Genomic DNA, 21,149 nt, shown 5'->3' with positions numbered 1-21,149 from the left:
ATTAAATGACAGAAAGAAATAGAGAAATATAATTAAAAAAAAAACAACAAAGGAACATTTCAAAATTTGAATTTTTAGGTTTTCATGAATGAAAACAGAACATCATTTCAATCGAATGCAGACGCCACCTCTGTTCTGGAACACCCTTTAGAAAAAGGAAAGTATTTCAAACAATCACTTGTTTTTCAGGTAAAACAAGGTTTACTAGCACTTCTATTGTAACAGTTGTGATCTTCACCCCAGTGCCAAAATCCCAATTTTACAAGTCACAGGGCAATGGGGCAACCCCAGTGCCAGGGAGCACCTAAGTGGCCAAGGCAGGAAGAGAACCAATGTCCTACTAACAGGGTAAGTTTCCTGGCTGCCAGAGCAACTCTTACCCAGTTATCCTGCCTCTCGCTATCTTTCTACCTACAACAAAAAAGAGTGAGAAAAGACTCCAACTCCGACACTGCCTATGGTTTCATCTTGGCATGTGCTTATGATCTGCTAAGCAGGTGGGCCGGAGGGGTTATTGTCTTCAGAAAAAAAGGAGTGCTCTACAGCAACCGTTAATTAGCGCAGCCCTTCTCTCTGAAATGCTGAGAAGCACAAAGTAACTTGTTGACAATAGCAACACACAGATGTTTAGCACGAGTTGCTTTATTAACTAAACATCCAAAAGCAAACCTTAAGTTTGCACATCAAATAACTACCAAATATCCAATATGAAAATCTATAAGCAAGTAGAATAAGGAAATATTATTCCAAGATTCATAAAAAAATATTTTGAAATACCCATGTCCTATAAAGGATAATTTTCTTCTGTGAGACAGATTTTAGAACTCAGGAAGCACAAAAAGTTTACAATCAGCTTATTTTAGAAAAACTATTTCTAGAAGACAATAAAATTATCACAAACAAAAAAACTAATTTGTTTGATCTAAAATGTCACTGAATGCTTCACTAGTTTTCTTCTTGAGCATTTTTAGCATCTTTAATTATCCCAGCAGTCAGGTTGTTGTTGTCTAATGGTGCATTGTCTTAACACATTATATTTTGGAATTAAGTAAAAAGCATTTGACAATTATGTGTCACCAGGAACACTAAACTCTTGCCAGGTAGTTTAAAATTATGTGTTTCAGTGCCAGCTAAAGACATTTCAAATTTATAAATTGGATCTGAGAACTTAGAAATGAAAACTGTAATAAAGATTTGTCACTGGCAGACAGTGAGGAGACTCCAGCGCATTTCCTTGCTCCACTCACATGACAAGGATCACGATCACAGAATGGCTGAGGTTGGAAGGCACCTCTGGAAATCATCTATTCCACCCCTCCTAAGCAGGTTGCTCAGGACCATGTCCAATCGGGTTTTGAGTATCTCCAAGAATGAAGGCTGCACAATGTCTCAGGGAAACCTGTGACAGTGTTTGAGAACCCTCAGAGTAAAAACGTTGTTTCTTATATTCAGATGGACCCTCCCGTGTTTTCAGCTTGTGCCCACCGTCCTGTCACTGGGTTCTACCCAGAAGAGTCTGGGTCCATCTCTTCTACTCCATCCCTTCAGATACTTGTGCACGTTGATAAGATCTACCTGACCTTTCTCTTCCAGGCTGAGTAGTCCCAGTTCTCTCATTCTCTTCTAGTATGACAGTGGCTGTAGTCCCTTAATAATTTTTTTGGCCATGTGGTGGACTTTTTCCAGTATGTCTATCTTTATCTTGTATTGGGGAACCTAGAACTGGATACAGCACTCCAGATGTGTTGCACCAGGGCTAAGTAGAGGAGAGAAATCACGTCCCTCGACCTGCTGGCAATGCTCTGCCTAAAGCAGCCTAGAAGGAGATTGGCTTTCTTTGCCATGACGGCACATTGCCAGCTCCTGGTCAACTTGTTGTCCATCAGGATGCCCAGGTCCTTCTCTGCAGAGCTGCTTTCCAGCTGGGTGGGCCCTCACATACACTGATCCATGGCATCATTTCTCCCCAGACACAGAATTTTGCTTTTCCCTCTGTTGAACTTGAGATTCCTGTTAGCCCATTTCTCCAGCCTGTTGAGGTCTCTCTGTACAGCAGCACAATTGTCTAGTGTGCCAACAGTTTTGTAACATCTGAGAGTGCTTCTGTCAACGTAAACTTCAAACTTACTGAGGGTGCACTCTGTCCCATCATCCAGGTAATTAACAAAGATATTAAGCAGTATTGGTCCCAATACTGAACCCTGGGGCACACCACTAGTGGCCTGCCTTCAACTGGACTTTGTGCCATTGACCATAACCCTTTCAGCAGGCAGTTCAGCCAGTTTTTAGTCCATTTATCTAGTCCATATTTAATCAGTTTGTCTAGAAGGGTCTTATGGGAAAGAGAGAGTTGAAAGCCTTACTAACGTAAAGATAAACAACATGCAGAGCTCTCCCTTTACCCACCAAGGTGGTCATCTCATTGCAGGCTGTCAGGTTGGTCAGGTGTGATTTCTCCTTTGTAAACCCATGCTGACTACTCTCCATCACCTTCTCTTCCTTCATATGTTTTGAAGTGGTTTCCAAGATTATTTGCTGTATCACCTTCCCAGCTATTGAGGTAAGGTTATCCTCACCTTGATCTTCTATCAAATGAACACTATTAAACTCTGAACTAGAAAGCACTAATCCCACTAGAGGTCTTGCATTTTATGATCTTCATAGCTCTAAGAAAGAATAAAGGACTTTTCCATAGATCCTTCTCCCCATATTTACTAAACCAGATCTCTGATTACACAAATATTTGTATTTTGCAATTCCTCCCAGCTCCCAGGAAAACAGTGCCTGTTCCTCAGCAACACACCAGGAACCTGTGGGCTTTGCACTCTCTCTTTATTCTTCCAGAATGCATTTTCTCCACCTCAGTTCAAGACTCCCCTCCCACCTCTTTCTATCATATTCCTCTAGTCCTTCCTTCTGCTACTCCTCCCCAATCCAAGACTAAAGCCAAAAAATCCTCATCTTCCTTTGCCCTAGATTCCCCCAGTATTTTACCAGAATAGAACTCCATCACACCCCCATGATTTCTTGTAAAAGAAGTCTGAAATGTAATTAGAAAAAAGCAATATTAACTCAGAAACCAAAATATGCTAAATCAAGAAACCAAGTACCTGAATAAAGCTCCGGTCAACTTCCCATGGGATAGAAGGTCCAAATGATGGTATTTCAAAGCAATATATACAACAGGAGGCTCTGCTTTGAACATCTGTACCATCACAGCTGTTCTAAAACAGCAGATAAGAGGGTAGGCTAGATGAGCAGAGTCCTGGGAAATGAAAGATAATCATCAGTAGATTGAGTTCTAGCAATGGAGCCAATTACATTACGTGGTGTGTTACAGATCAAAGTAGTTTGACATATGTGGGAATAAGTCTAAGACACCAGGATGGGATGCATTCCCAAACACGGCTTAAGGAATTTATTCCTGGGGGGGATGGATATTCCCATGTCCCAGTGAGACTTGCATGTCAAACCAGACCCTCTGAATGGCCTTCAGGTGGATCCTGATCTTCCCTAGAACACAAATAGGACACCTCTATTCCATGAGAGTAGGTGGGCACTACTGCGTAAGACATTGCAAACAGTCTTGCAACACATGGCTGTGATCACAATGAACGATTCAGGCTTTATATATCTCCGTAATCCTTCCATCAACTATGAATTTCTCGACTGCTATTGCCAAGTTATGCAGAGCTCAGCATCAATTCTCTGGAAAATCACTGTTCACAGTTCACAGTGACTGCCTGAGCTTTGACCAACCCATGTGCTAAGCACTGCCACTGCCACAGCCTCATCCTGTTGTCTTAGTTCTGTGAAAATAAGCTGCCCAGTTTGTTTTCACCTATTATTAGTATGTTTATGGAAGTGCTGACCTGAGGATCCTAAATGAAGATGTTTTAGTAGTAGTAGAGCAAGTAACATATACATTAACTAATTAATATTTTTAACGTCTTCCAAGGACAGACTATCACATTTTCTGTATTCTAGGATTTCTGATTTTTGGAGAACTACTGTTATTGTCTCAGCCTAACCAAGCCCTAGCTGCCAAAGCAGTATCACTAAGCAGATGGTGTGAAGCCCTGTTTGACATCCTAATCTGAATCAAAGCTGTTAACTCATGCACACATAGCAATAACTTTTTGTGTTACAGCTGTACTGAAAAATCCTGCTTTCCCCTCATAGGCCAGCTGTGCACATTTCATCAAGAGAATGCTACTTCTAAAAGTACTACTGGAGGAAAAGAAGTTTTAGGAGTCTGTCAAATGTATTTGTACTGGATTTTTAAATTGAAAGCAAGTATGAGAATTTGGTCTTAGAACATTTTAATTTCTTACTCCTGTAGAAACCAGGGTAAGTCACTCTCTCTATACTCAGCTGGGAGCCATATTCAGATCCTCTTTCTTAAATGAAATGGGAGACATTGATCAACTTTAAATTTTGCATTGACATTCAACTCTTTCAGACCATCTTTAAGGAATGAGTGTCTACAGTGAAAGTACAGAAATTGAAGTAGAAAATAAAAATGCAGCCACTAACAGGCCTGTCTCAGGCATTCAGCTGACAGGAGCTGTTTTGGCATAAAATTACAGTAGAATTGAATGCTAAAATATATTTTTTTTCCCCATAAAATTTATAATATACAGTGATATGACTCTCAGACATGAATCTACACTTCTCGGTGGAAAGAGATTGTGGGTAACCTGCTTTTAGTTTTATCACAGGATAATGAATACGTCAGCAACACTCCTATACAAACTTGCAGAGTAGAAGCACTAAGGATTTTACTGCAGACTTTCTTCAGAATAGCAATCAGCGTATGTTCAATGTTCTTGCAGCAAACTTACTCTTTTCACTAAGCCTTTATAGTGACATACATGCACCATATTACTTTGCCTGGAATAAAATCACAGGGTTGGTGGGGATGTTGGGTTTTGGAAGCAGTAAAAGCTAAGTCATTTAAAAGTTGTAATTTGGAGGTTTTGTTAGTATCTTTTTATACTCTATATTGTATCTAGAATATACTACTAATTGTATATAACAATATATAACATAGTAATATGCATTGTATCTACAGGGTTGCATGACATGCACAGTGACATAAAATCCATTATACTAAATCAAAAAGTAAAATTACCAGAGAACAGGTAATTAAGACAAGCTCAGTAATATTTCACGATCCAGTGAATAGTTTCAGACATTCTGCTATTCAGTTCAGAATTCAGTAAAATACCTCAGTCGTTCATCAAGTTACGGTACAAAAACTCGGACTTGAAATAGTTTTCATAACAGATATTCATCAGATTTCTTTATGCTTCCTACAGAATGCTATGATAATAACTTCTGAGATAGTATTTTGACAGCAGTATAAAAATAAATGTTAAATGCTCCTATTAATAATAGTATCTAACAACACACAGATGGTAACAAAAGTCCATAGATGATGAGCTCCCACATGAATTCCAGTTTCAGCATCACAACTCCAGCTTTCTTTTTGCTACTCTCTTGCAATTTCCCTGCTTAGGACAGCACTAGCTTCATTACTGAAACCCTCTCAGTTACAAGGGAAATGGCTTAGTTCAAAACTTCTTGATCTTGCAGAGCAGAATAGGTTTCCTTCACCCTTTTCTAAAACTTTCCTGAATTGCTTATGATAATTTTCCTTGAAATGGCTGCACTTCACCTGTACTTGCTTCTATTGGTGTCAAAGCACTTTGGAGTCTCTCAGGAAGCTATGAATCTTAATGGTAACAGAGCTTTCAGTAACTCCAGTAAATTCTCTTTTTCCTCTTTTTTTTTTTTATTCAATAGCACAAAAGGACAGTAGAGAAAAAAGGTAATTTAATTAGCTCTGAGTTATGTTTGTTGGAACTAAATAGCAGTTGTACTCTGAAGTGTATCTCTGTGAAAATGGTACTTCATAGTATCATGTTACAGTGCCTCAGTGATTTCAGCCCAGAAAAGCAATCACAAGTCCTGTTCCCTCTTGCTTTCAGGCTATTACTAATAATGACCAGTAATACAGACTGTCATTAAAACTTGTTAACTCTTTCATTGATGAGGCTTAACTCACATCATTAGCTGTACTGGGTCCCCCACGCCAGTGGAAAAAAAGCAGGAGATGAGTCTGTCGGTAGGAGATGAAAAGAGGCATTGGTTTGAGTATCAATATCCTACCTTCAAATCAACACCCGTGGGAGCTGAACTCTTTCAGAAGTACAGTAGGAACCAATTTTCCCAGGTAAAAGCATTTTGTCCTAGCTAATGTGGGTAAGCTCCATGCCTGCGAGTGCAAATTTCCCTTCCATGCTGAATGGACTGATTAAAATATTGAGTGTAAAATGCCAGTTCCATTCAATTTGCTTTTACATCTAGAAAAATTGCAAATAATTAATAACATTCCTTTTTCTTTTCTTACCCCTCCCTGCAGTGAAATACAAAGGCGTTAAGGCGATAGCTCCTTTTGTACCTGCTTAGTTTGAGATATGTGTTACACAAAAAGAGAGTTAGTAGGGACAAATAGTTTGAAAACAGAAGGTCTAGATTTTTTTTTAGACAGCGGGAGTTGCATTGCTTTCCCATCTTAACTTTTCTGATCAGAAATCTCATTTTAAAATTCCTAAATACCAGCTGGTTTCTGCTCTATCTCATAAAATGATAGTTTTGGTTTAGTATCTGGTTTCCTGTGGAGCAAAAGAACTTTCTCAGTTGGCTAGTAAAAAAAATTACTATTTTTATCTAGACAGATATTTAAGTCCTCATCTCTATCCTAACCGTAATTGTACAGAGAGATAGAATAAACTCGTTTCCTTATAGCTTCACCGGGGTCTAAAACTTTTCCTATGGAATTCTGTTCTCGACTGAAGACGTTTACCCTCATTTTTCAACATACTCCTTATATTGCTACCGCACAGCTGATAGTATTATTGGACTCTCTGTCTGAATATTAGAAGGAACTTCAATGTAATTTTTACAGCAATGGAAAAAGAAGTAATAGTCAAATGTATAAACTTGGCCAAAGCTCACCGAAAGACCCTATGAAGTTACAGTAGTTTTCCTCTGCCCTATTAGAGACATGACTTAATTTCTAACTTAATGTCTACAAAGACTTTTACAACATTGGTCTTCAAAATGCAATGAAAGTTGTTGCTAGCTCTTGAGATTGCAATCTTGTTTGATAAAAAAAGACTTTTAAAATTCACCTAGATGGCAATATCAATAAGAGAAGGTTGTGTAGAAAGTCCCATCTTTCATTTTACCTTTTTATGTGTCTTTCATTGTGCAAAAGTTAATTTTTAATTTTGCAAGACGAGCCAACTCAACTCAGTACACTATGGAGCTATCTTGCCTTAGTGTCTGTGGTCTGCTCTGGAGATGGCTTGCAAATCATCAAGTTGAGTCATGAAAAGATCAGTCTAAAAAAAGTTCCTAGTGTTGGAAACCCTGAGATCCATGCCTTTTCCTCCTCTCTGAAGTATCCACCTTACAGCCTTTCCTTTGAGCACTTTCACAGGAAGAGAGAGTATCTGAGCTAGACTTTTTCTCTTACGCCCCAGAGACTCCTGTCTTACCGCAGGCATGTGGAAGTCAGGCAGCTACGTGTTTCCCTGCAGTATGTATATTAGAAGCATTCCCGTAAGGATGGAAATACAGACTCTGTAGCATTTATGGAACAGCTGTTGCCCAAGTTCCTCAGCATAAATGTTAAAGATGATCCACTCTATGTACTTAAAATCAGGTCCCCTTATGAAAGCAAGTGGTGAGAAATAATTCAGGAGGAACCATGGTTGTCTCCTACGCATGGTAGACTGAGCAAGCAGTGTGAAGGAATACAGCAGAGTGAAATAAAAAAAAAATCCTATGAAGAGAAAAGATTCTTATTTCCTCAGATTTTTACTCTGCCACTCAGGCAAAAATAAGAAGGAAAACAATACTTCATAGGTTTTTTACTTATACCCTGACCATAGGTAGTCTTAATGAGAAAGACAGTATTTTCTTAGGACCAGAAGGTTACAAATTGATTCCTAGTAAGAATCTGAGTATACAGGAAAATATGAGGAACAGCTCTTTGTGATTTAAGAGCCTTCTTTAATTGATTTTTTTTGTTTGCAAGACTGAAAATATTAGCAATAAAACCTTGAGGTCACTATCTGTTTTCTTACACTGAAATATACAATCAGCTGTTTTAAGGAAGTGTTTTCTTACATCCTTTGAGGCTTGTTAGCATAATGTGTAACTGCAATGCACAATGAACACTCACTCAGCAGGCATCTTCATTGTTTTCTTTCCTCTCTTCTTTCAATGAAAGATAAATACTGTGACAGGAGGTGAGTATTTTGGAAAAAAAGGGTCATATGTTCCCCAAATGGCACTCACATCCACTTTTTTTAACATGTTCTAGGTGAAAAGGCAGCCATTTTAGCAGCTGATTCATTTTCACTTGGCTTTGTAGGTCTTCAGTCTTTTTTATCCATTCTTTGCAAGGATAGTACAGCTTTCCCCACTCCTTGCAATTTAGGTGGTTGCTCCTTGCAGTTCCAAAAAGCTTCTGTACGTTAATGTACTCACACAGAGCTCACTGCAACAAGGTCAGAGGAAACAGCAGCACTGTGCCATGGTGAATGCTGTCAAAAACACTGTGCAAAGCCTAAAACATTTCTTTAAAATATTCCATCTTAAGTTATTAACACTGAAAGCATGTTAAATAGCTAAGACATTCATGCAGTAAATTAGCTCCTTTGTGTTTGATGGAACTATTCATATGTGTACATGTTATTAAGATAATAGCCTTAATTGCTTTTCATCATTTGTACAATTTTACTATTTGCACTAAATTCAGCTGTGAAAATGAAAGGAGACTATTTAGGTTCAAGTTCTGGCTATAATGCTGAAATGTTTACATTGCAAGCGCAGCAGATAGATAACTTACACCCATTGAAAAGACTTTTAAGAGATGTATGAATATATTTCTATTAGAAATTCCAGTTTGGATCCTGAACTGGAAAATGAACTTCCTTCCATCACAAGCAAAGCAAAGGAACAAAACCCCACATATATTCTCTATTTTTCAAAAATGACAGCGAAGTAAAAGCAGAAATATTCCCTTATCCTAATGCTAGGAAATGTAATGTAGTGTAACCAGGTCCTGATTGTGAATGCATTGCTGTATACAAAGGAAGGGAATTGCCATATATTTTCTGGTAGACTTTCTCCACATTACAAAAATCACTGGGATGCTAATTTTGCTGTATTCTTGATGTAACTGACAATACGTCGGGAAACTTACACAGAGCTCTAGAATGAGAAGCAGTGACAAACCCGACAGCCCTTACTAGTAGCTTTGCCCCACATATGCAGCATGCAGTTCTCATACCTCACATTCATATTTTCACAGTGCACTAATAAAAACTTAGTTCCACTTTAACGCAGCATAAATACAATTCCCATATTTAAAAGTATTTCATACCGTTTAGTGGCAGATATTCACATAACAGGGGTTTTCCTCTCACTTATGATTCGTGAGCTGCTAACACAGTCCTGAAGGTCCACTGTGAAACTTGCTTTCATTAAGTGCCTGTCAGAAGTAAAAGGGGCTCTTTGAAAATGAGCCTTTTACCTAGGGATTTCCTAGGAAAACCCGGCCTGGGAAGGGAGCTTGGGCTGGTGGAAGGTATCACAGATGGCATTAGCCATCAAATGCGTCAAATCGCTCAAGAAAACGTGACTGAAGGTTTGACTGAATATCGCAGTCTGCACATCAGTTCCCACCAGCTGCAGACCTGGTTCAGTTACGCAGACTCAGGCAGTAGAGGAATCAAACCTTCCTACAGGCTGAGAAATGTTTAAGAAACTAATGAGCACTTCTCACTCAAAGACCATAAAAATAGGGTCAGAAGCTTGTTGCTTAGATGCCTAAGCAGTCCTTGATGCAAATAAGGCAGAAATTTAAAGGAAACTTTGTTCAAAAGGATTAGAGGAATCAGCTAAATTCAAGCAGATTTAGAAAACAATTTCACCATTGGCAAGTCAATAGCAGAGAGTTAGATGGCAGTTTTTATCCAGTTTTTATTCTTTCCAAGAAGAAACTTTTGTATGTTGAAAAGTCTTAGATGACAGTTCAAGATTGTATTTAAGATGACAGTTGCTATACATCAGCCCAACATAATTTCATCACAGTTCACTTATTCATGAATTCCAGATTTGATTTCATTGCTTTTCATATAATCAAATAAATTCTAATCAAATTAGAATTTCACTCCTGATATGAATTGTTATGATTGACATGTCATATTTATATTGGAAATACTGCTTCAAGAGTTGCAAAGTGCAAAAAACATCACAAGAATTTATGACGAGTGTAGCTATATGGCATCTTTTTAACACAACATTTGAATTGTTTCATTAAAGAAAATGTACGATAAGAAACTGCATGCAAATCTGGTCAACAAAGAGCTACATATATCTTTTCTATTTAGTTGACAAGGTGGTTGTAGTAAAATTGATATTAACTAGAAAAATGAAATGTAACATGTAATCAAAGCAACCAAGGGAACCTGCTGCTGCTGCTAGAAGTCCTTTATACGGCCCCAACATCAGTGATAGAGAAATAGTAACTAGACATGATTTATCGAAGAAATAACTACTAAACAATGCAGCTTTGTTAATAAGCAGGATATTTCTGTCAAGAGAATGATGAACTGTAGGCCTGGTCAGCACCTCAAACTGCCAAGATTAGAGAAGGAGGTAAAAGGTAATTTCGGCAGGGGGAGATTGTGACCACTGACTCATTAACCACCTACCCAAATGATACCGCCTACTCAGAAGAGAACAATGGAAGAAGAAAACAGAGTCTGCACACTAATTTACTTCTTCACTAGGAAGTGAAGAAATCTTGACCAATCATTAAAGAGAATAACAATGAACTTGCATTAATTTTTAGAATATGTATTAATTGTTGTATAAAAAGGGAAATTTTGAAACTAAGGTGTGCTCCCTTAAGACAAGCACCCCGTTTCTGCACATTAATGGAACAAACTTGGAAATAACTCTGCTCTGTTTGTTATTGGCTTGCACACCAGATAAAGAACCCAGATTTGGGACAAGGTGAGACTAGACTTAATGCTTCATACTACAGCTCATTTGTTCCTTATTTTTTTTTTTTTTGTAAGAACCAGTAAAATGGCAGAAATAAAGACTGGGAAAAACTGCGTAAGCAGAGTAGTGCTGAAGAACTTAGAAAAAAGTTTCCCTTTGGTTTCTCCCCTTCACGCAACATTCAGCGGTGTTTTGGTGAAAGCTTGGCACATCTCCCAGGTTAGGATTTCACTTTGATTTTGCTAGCCTTGCAGTTTTGTTAATGCTTGCCTGCTTGTCTGTCTCATGTATGGGCAATGCTGCCATCACCGTGTGCTGTACGTGCTCCCACCCTTCCCTAGAGCACAATGAGAGGGTGGTTACAGGAACATCTGTGGTGCCCACATGGCAGCAGGTACAGTTTTAGGAAGTTATCTGTGATGCTCCTTGTCTTTCATACAGGTAGATAATAAACAAGGTAACATGAAGCAACCACTGAATCAGTGCAGCTGTGCAAAACCAGTCCCCAGAGGACTCTCTGCAATGCAAAATCCCCTTCACACCGTTGGCTGCTGCTCCATTTGCCGTACAGTTCCCTGTTACAAGCCACGTTCTTTCTCCCTTCTCTTTTTCCCTTTCAGTGGCCATAAAGGTAACACAACAGATACTTGAAATATAGTTGACCTATGTATTACAATTTAATTACGTTTCAGACTTTTTTTGGTCTCTTTTCCATGGGAAATCTCAAGGAAAGCCCCTTGGCACTGTGGAAAATGTAGTCTGTTTTAGTTGCGTTGCAGAAAATATAGTCCGTTTTAGTTGTATAAGCGTGGGGATAAAAGACACATTGTAGGTATCTATTTTCCAGAGATTTTAAAGAATCAGTCATAGGCAAATATTATATTATCTTGTGCTGGAGGAAGAAGAAATGTTTTGGCTGAAACATCTAAAATGATTTTTTTTTAATTTCGTTATTTGAAAGAAATGTTTCTTTCCATCTTTGTTCAGTAAAAGAACTAATTTTTCATCTCTACCCACACAAATACAGATAGGCTAATTCTTCTTTAGAAAGTGGTTTAAAAGTAATTTCTTCTCATTCTAAAGCACTTAGGGGTTTCCTGAAAACATTGTCGTTAAAAAAAAAATCTCAGAAAATACAGATGAGAAATAATTTCTGTGGTTGGTGTTTGTTTGTTTGTTTGTTTGTTTTTAAAAAGGATACGTTTATCTTTTTGTTCAATTCTTCTACTGTCCAGACATGTCTGTAAAATCTCCAGTGCAGGAACCTTGTCTTACTCTGTTCCTGTAAAGGATCATCTCAAACAGACTTAAAATTAAGGAATATAAGAAAGGGAAAAACTGTGAAGAACTGTCTGCGATAGCACTGATACTGGCACATTTATATTAGTTTGGCAATTATTTTGGGAAGAGCTCAGCTGGGATAATCATCTGATGTATTCTAGTTGTGTGCCAATTATTTCACAGATTTCTGCCAGCTATTCTCACCCTCTATGACAAAGTAATAAATCCTGCTTACTGGACACAGTTAAATATCGCTATCAGCTTCAAATCCACTACTCCAGGAAGACAAACAGGATTTGGGCCGTATCCTGGATAGGCAAAGTTGACAAACAATTAGTTCTCAATTGTCGCTTTCTCAGTTTTTGAAGATACAAATCGGATGACTGCAAAATCATCCTCCCTACCTCTTCTGTATCCAGGATGTCTCAGAATATTGCTGTTTACTGTAAGGCATCCTCACAGAAACTCTTTGTGGTGGTGTAATTCACCAAAAGATGTGCCAATAGAATTCTGTCCATTCAAGAGTTGAAACTGTATTGTTGCCAAAGGCGTTCAATAATTTACTCTGGTGTTTAAATGGGAAGCCAAAAGCCGTTCCCCGCCTGCTAAGGTAACTGGCTGGAGACATTTACAGCACAGGTAACAAACAGTCGTCACGGGAGGGAGAAAATCTTGACTTCCAGGTTTGCCCCAGATGATAACAAGACCTGTCCGCTATCTGGGAAACGGGGACAAAGGCAGACGCAGAGATCCACAGGCTGCAAAATAATTTGACAAGAGCAGAAAGACCATCTTGGTAATTGCTGCCGACGCCAGTCCAAACCACTGTTCTGGATGCTTGTGCTAAAAGGGCTGTCCCTTGCCTCGCAGAGGTTGATTTGAAGGCGGTTCTTAGAGAACCACAGCACGTTATTTCATCAGCCGGCTTGTTGAGCCGGTGTTGAGAAAGCTGTAATGCCATTGCCACTTATTTCAGTGAAAAACAGAGCTGAGTTTTCAGCGTGTTGTTGGTGCTGCAGCCTCATCACCCACTCCAGACCTCCTCTAATGACCCGACCGCAGAGGAGTTGTGGCACAACTGGGGTGGGGGAAAGGGTAGAGAGTGTCCTTATTGTATGCTGCTTAGATTTTCATGAAAATCTGAACTAATCTTCTTGACAGCAAGTAATTCCTTGAAATACATTCAAAAGAAACAAAAGGGACACTGTTCAAATAAAAAAAATGCCTAATATAGAGACCCTTAAGAAGAAAAGCTGCAAAATCTTTCCACCAATTATGCTGTTTGTAGAAAACAGCGTTACTATTACTTGTTCCTTCAATAAGCCAAGCATGGCTAATATAATTTCACATTTCTCATAATAACTTTTGGCTTACACTACTTTAAAAGCAATGCTCTTATTTAAGGAATAGCCAAATCATTAATTTAGGTGAAAAAAAAATTTTTTTTGCCTACTTTTTCCACAATTTTAACTTTTCAAAATTATGAGTTCAAAATTAATTGACAAAATGTCAATGATAATTTGCATTGCTAGGCACAAGAAAAAGCTTCAGAAATATGAAAATGATGTTTGTGATGTACTAACACAATTAAGAATGGTGCTAATATATAGAAATATACAGCAGATCCATTCAGAATGAAAAAATTGTCAAATGCCAAAAGTGACAACGGAAGTTACTTACAAAATTCAATGATGCAACTACTCAGACTGAACTCCAGTGAGTCTCTTGGTGATGCATATTTTAGAGTGCGCATTTGGATTCTGTGCACGGAGACGGGGACGGGGAGATGATCTTTAAAGTCCTTTCTACCTCTAACCATTCCATGACTGCTCTCCGCAGCAGTCTTGGACACAAATGGCCGTGCTAAACATGGAAGCAATTGTCGTGCAAGCATGAAAGCTAACTGCAGCCTTTGTAGTGCAGTGCCAAGTTGAACAAGTGCACATAACAATGAACATCACACGCTGCTTAACAGAAGGGACTTGCAAGCCTGGTCCAGGCTGGGCAGACACAGAATATGTTCTACCACACTCCACCACACTGTGCTTGGGGTACACCTGGTTCGGTGTTCATGATCGCTAGCCGTAACTTGGAAAACAGCCTGCAGAGCTTGTATTTGAGTACAGCTTCCTCGTATTATGTCTGTTGTACACAGAGAAAACAAGGAAATGAATTAGGTGCGTACATTTTAAGATTCCCCATATTGCATAAGCAGCAACTGTGAAAATTAATCCAGGGGGTGAGACGTAGCATTCTGGCACAGGCTGCCAGAGATCTGATAATAAAAGAACATTAGCTGCTCCACGTAGGTGGTTGGCTTTGCTCCCACATGCTTCCTTCCACTTTTTAATACTTCTGTACTATGAAGATAGCCATTTACTAAGGATTCTGATGTTCGATACAAGGGGAGCAGGGTTACACAGCAGAAAATATCAGTATACTCAGTATATAGAGCGGGTCTGGACATACAGGATAGTGTTGATGCTCCACTTGGATGCATTAAGATTTCATCAGAATTTAACAAATGATAGCGTTTAAAAATAAAATAAATAATTTAAATAAAGGGGAAAAAAAACAGAAATCATATTTTATTTTACTATTCCCCTGAATACACTTTGTGAACAGCTCTAACTTGTAATGTAGATCATTATTACAAGCACCCATTTCTGCTGAGTCACCTTCTCTTGGATGGGTGCAGGGCTGAGATAGGAAGGCACTTGAGGGGCCTTGCGAAGTATCAGGTTCCTGCTAGCCATGAATGCTCCTCATGAGCAACATGCTTCCCAGCCAGCCACAGATGCTACTGCTTAGAGGTAGTTTCTCCTGTATCCTTACTCGGAGGTCATGTTTTCCAGTCAAGTACAGTCTGAGTTACTCAGAAGTTTGGAGGCGCTTGCCTTTGACATTCCTGCACTGGTTTTATTGGATGACTTTTCATGACCCTGTGCCTTCCTTATTTATTGTTCTTAAGACAGACTTTGTGCTGCTTCCCCTCAGACATTCATCTTAAAAGGAGACAGAACAAAGGTAGGTTTTAAGATACCTTCGTGCTGACAAAGGCCACAATCAAAGTAATTTTCCATATCCCTCACCCAGGTATTAAAAAAACAATAGCCTTTAAATAATAATAATAATAAAAAATAATAATAATAATGAATAAATTAAAATAAATGCTGGATATTTTTGTTTCCCTTTTCATCTTTCAACTTTGAAGGTTTGGTATTGTCAAATTTCTTCCACCAGTATGAAAGTTTCAAAGTTACTCTTCTCACAAGTGAAAGCTTGGGGCTTTGCCTACTCACATGCTTCCAGAAAGGGTCTTTCAGAAAGGCCTGAGATGATAAGAATTAATAGCACTGCTGCCAAAGCTGTGAGAAGCTTTGAACTTAGTTTACTAAATTATGCTGTTGCCTTTCATCCTCTCCAAATTCCCTTGTTCTTCGTCTGAGTTTTGGGGGTTTATTGGATGTCTGCTCAGAAATGCTGCTCAAAAATACACAGACAGCTGGCAGGGACTCAATCTTGCTTAAAATCTGTATTTCTCTTTGGAATTACATTTTGAAATCTGATTTTGTTCTAACTGGGAAAAAATGCTTGACAAGTTCACAGAAATCTTGTATTACTATGCCCTGATGGATGATATATTGGTACACACTGTATGATAAGGTTTTGTAAAAAAATATTTGCTTTTGTAACACTATAATTTTCTACTAGAAGCAGATTCAAGAATTTTACAAATATTGGGAAAAGACTTGTAATATCAAGCAGAAATCTATTTTTATACAATTATGTACATATCTACAGTCTTCACCCAAAAGAAGGGATTTAACACTGAAGTCAGAATAGGAATAAATGGCACAGGAACAAAATTGGAAACCAGGAATAACTTGAGTTGCGCCATTTCTGAATCCCAGCCAAGTACTGAAGAGTACTTCTGTGTAATTTCTGAGTTTTAGGAGCACCACCATATCTCATGCACAGCTTCTGGATGGTAAATTTGTAATGAAAAGGCCAAGTCTCTGATCTTTTGTAAAGCTGTTTTTGTTTGGGGTTTTTTTTTGTGGTGTTTTTTTTTACTATTTTGTAATTTTATGTCCTGTGAGTGCTACGTGGAGGAAGGGAGGATATGGAATCTGGAGTGATCATCTCATTTTTGGATTTAGGTTTTTGCTTAAGGTTTTGTAAATCATTGTAGCTAATTTCTAATTAGATTGATTATTGATTTCTAATTAATCTAATCTAATTTAATCTAATCTAATCTAATGTAGATTAATTTCTAAATAATTTCTGAGAATCTGGGTTATTATCTACATATATACATCATTATAGTATAAGGATTTTTAAGATTTCAAACAAATAAGGGGGGAAAAAATGGATGAAAGTATTTTTCAGCGCAAGGTTTCATTGTTGTCCTTTTTTCAAGTTCTTCCCCAATTTTCTGAGCAGTGCTGACCGACAGCAGTGCAGAAGGATACTGGATGTCCAGTGGAAGAATTTGCAGATGTCCCAGTAGCAAAGAACAGTGGCGCTTCTGCTGCCACATCATGTCTCCTCTTCAGCAGGAGGATATTATGAAGTCAGTCCTGAAGAATTTTTATTACATCAAATTTTCAGAACCGGCTTGAGTTTTGAATAGGGTTTTTGTATTTTTCAAGCTTTGTTTAGAGCAAATCCTTGTCCTTCCCATTCCTGTGTGAAGAGTGTTGCAGGGAAAAAAAAATAAATCAAGGCTTCTTCTAAACATAAAAGTGGGAACAAAATGTTATAGGCCATGATATTGTGCAATTTGACTGCTCAAAAATAATAATAAAAAATGTCTAGGAACTCTCTATTGCTTTTACTCCTAGATTATCTGATTCTGCTATGCAGAGCAGCATGCCAGATTTCCTGTCAACTCTTTTCCAATAACTGAAAGCTTGGAAGTTTGTTTTACTCTATTAAGTCTATTCATTAAGATATAGAGAGTTCGCACTCCACGGAGACATCTGTTCAGCTATTGAGTTAATTATTTATAACCCATTTAAAGGCAGTATTGCTGTAAAATATTTAAATGTAGTTTAGCCTCTGAATCAAAGTCAATATAAAACAGACTAGGTTTTCCAATGGGAATTCCGTAATACACAGATTCCCTTTCTATTCTAAAATTTTTCCTTTAAGAGAATTTTTTAGCAGGACAATGCCTATCTCTGACGATTTTCACAGTATTAAATACACCTGTATTTTATTAGGGAAAAAAACTTACAGCTGTATTAATAAAAATGCAAACATAAATCCCAACCAAACCAGGTATGTTTACACCCACGCAGCATTTCACCATTACGGACAAACAAGTTTCACAAATAGTTATAATTTGTGTAGATTTCCTTCAAATGGCATATTTTCCATAGCAAATTATATTTCGTATTTTCATGGGAGATTTTTTTTAAACATTATTTAAGTATCGTGAGGCTCATTTGGGATGATGACTGTGTATGTTATTATTGTGCTAAAGAAAGAAAAAATGTCTGGAATCATAATTACCCTAAATGTTTAATGAAAAATGTATGTTCCCATTCTTACCACTTCAACCACTTAACTCATCAAATTACTTATGCAAATAGTGACAACAAATCGTTAGCAAAAGCAGTTTTTAGAAATGCTCACTTTTCTGAAGATAGCCACAAATATTTGTAGGCTGAAAACCAAGACTTAAGTAATTGAGGGGGCAAAAAATTATATTCCATTTATTACATGGATTTAGAAAGCTTAGTGTTCCTTTTCTTAATGAGTTTAGAAACTCCAATTAGATTGTATGATTCTACATTTATTTTGTTTGCGGGTGATTTTTCTAAATGCATACCCATGTGTACACACAAAAAAAGAACTTCCGCAGTGCTCTTTACAGGTATGTTAAATAATAATAATAAAAAGAAGACCTCAGCAAACAAGCCTTTTTCATTAAAAACAAGTAACTTGGTTCTAGCAAACACTTCCACCAGCTGTACCATTGGCACAGGCAAGAGCACAGCAAAGCAATAGGAGATGGTAAGTTTTTTACTCGTTTATATAACCCGTATCATCATTAAACAAAACAGCATGGTTATGGATCTACTTGGGTTGCTGAAACTGAACAAAACCAAATTAGTTCCAGGGCAAAGACAGCAACTTGCAATAAAATAAATAGATTTTTTCCCTATCTGATTAAAACCAGCATTTATTTTAAAATAATCACAATCCTAAATTTTGACGATGTTTTTATTATTCTTACTATTACATCAAATTTGGTCTTTGGCATATCATAACAGGAGTGTTTTTTTTCCTAAAACAGAACTCATTATTCCACTGACTTTCACATTACCTTTATACCCAAACAGTACAGTATAATTTTATTTCTAAGGAGATAGATAGATAATTTCCTTTCATTGACAACCACATCAAAAGGATGCTACTTATTTTACCTTAAAGTTAAGTATCAACAGTTCACTGTGCCCCTTCCTGTATCTGAGAGACAGAAACAGGTAGGCAGAGATGTCAGAGGAGTAAGTGAGGGTGAAGGAGGGAGAGAAAGGGTGGGAGAGTGTATGTGTGGCTTTGCACACGCATGCCTGACTTATAGAGCAAACGGGGGATGAGCTAGATTGGAGCAATGACCACATATTCCGACATTCCCCTCTTTTTGCCTATTGCTGAAAACAGTTCTGCGTTTCTGCTGTGCTTACCGTACCACCAAGTTGCATAGCCTTTCCTCGGGAGAAAGGCAATTTTTATTGCTTCCCATTTTAAAAGAAAGTGAGAGCTTGGAAAAGGTCACTGTGGGCAGACTGCAATAGACATCTGGCCCCTCACTTACAAGCCTTTCCCCAGTGCTCAGTATGCACATATTAAACTAAATTGTACAGTTGTATGCAAATTATTAGCAATTGTACAAAATAGCCTAGCTGATAATTTGCATAAATCTCATCCAGAGGTGCATAAGCCTTGGCAGCAATGTCACTGCTGATAAAAATGTAAGGAAGAAGAAGCATAAGTGAAACCCTGCCAAGTTGAATGTGAATGGCTTATCATTTTGGCATAACCAGAGGGGCTTTGGATGCAGGGAGTAGAAGCTGAGAGGGGACCACCAACTCCTCTTTGCCAGGCTGAAGCTAAATGGGAAGCGAGAGCTGAGCAAAAAAGAGCTGCTGGGTTGAGCTCAGTTTTAATTATACGTGGAGCAAATAATTGTGTGAGCAAATTCAGTTTTAGCACATAACATATACAGTCCCTCCTCCCCAATTTCCCGCTGTCAACATACCTGACAGCTGTCTAAGTTTTAGCAGAATTTATCACAGTTCATATCCTCTGTGCTTGGAGAAACACAGCGAGGAACTGCCAGAAATTATCATCCTGCACTGTTAACCCACCAGACGAACTGCAGATTTGCATCATTGGTAGTGACGATGTTCTAACCTATTACCACTGGGAGCGCCTGTGACAGGCAATGAGGCAAGGAGTTACTGTTGGGAATGGATTTGGCTCAAGAATGATTTTTATTCCACCGAACTCCATTTGCTGCACATATTTACATTATTGAGGCTCACTGTGTGTTTGGGTTTACAACCTTACAGTCTAAGCGTATACAGTGTGAATATGCCCTGCTGCGATGGGCGCCCCTTACAAAAGTCTGGAATAATACAATCATGACTGTGAGAAGAAAAATCATGACTTTCTAAAGTCCTTTATTGATGAAAAACATCCTACCAAAACCAGTGGGAGTTCTGTGTTTGCTAGGTAAACTTCCTTCCCCCTGAGGAGGAAGGTCTTGCAGTGGGAGATCCCTAACACGAGAAGGTTGAAGCCCATGGCACAAGTGTGGAAACACACTGCAGTGTGTTGCAGCTGCAAGCTTTTCCAGTGCTTAAAATTCCTAGTAAATGAGAGTAGTGCAAAACGTTACTGAAGATGTTATTTGCCCCTTGGTTTACTTTACCTGTTCAGCCTTTAGGAGTATGTTTTACTTGTGACAGCGACAAGTGGAGCCTTGCAGACTCAGACGAGTAATGCTATGAAAGCAAGGTTTATTCTCCAAAATGAAAATGCTATGCAAAAACTCTATATTCTTGGTCCCAAGAAAGCCCAGTAACAGGGTTTGTAGCACAGATATACTCATTATTGCACAGGTCAACAGACTGCTGAGGTTACGCTACCTGTCCCAATGTTAGCTAGGGCCCAGTGAAAATGTTACACAAGGATTTTGTGGGATGAAACTTTATTAAATTTGTATATTTTGAAAACTAAATATGAAAAAAAACACTATCTCAGATGAAGCACTTGCTAAAGTAGAGGGCTTTTGACTTCACTGTTCCATAGAAGGCACAAGTGAGTTTATTAATTCAGTCATAAATTTCACGGTTCCTGGCATCTGGATGTTTAACTATGGAAAATTTATTTAGCGTTAACAGGGAGGGGCTTTGCATGTGTATTGGCTTATTCTTTGAGTGCTCACAATGTGCTTAGTGGCGTATGCACACAGAGAAGAGACAGCTCTGCCCCTAGGAACTTAAAAACTGGTTTAGTGCCAAATAGAGCAGTGAAAAGAATGTGTTTGTACATGAGATGTATGTATATATTCTAGATGCAATTGATATCTTACAATGGATCTGGAAAAAACAGGAGACAGATCAAAGCAGCATGCTGAATTTAAACTCTAAGGGAGAGATACTCAGAAAATGGGCGGAGATACCAGGTTTTGTAATGGTGAAAGAAAGGGAGGCATACCACACTCCGTCCAAATTCTTCCAGCTGCAAGAGATTAGCTT

The sequence above is a fragment of the Larus michahellis genome, chromosome 1, assembly GCF_964199755.1.
Source record: "Larus michahellis chromosome 1, bLarMic1.1, whole genome shotgun sequence".
Classification (NCBI taxonomy): Eukaryota; Metazoa; Chordata; class Aves; order Charadriiformes; family Laridae; genus Larus; species Larus michahellis.
Note: the sequence above shows the minus strand (reverse complement) of the source record.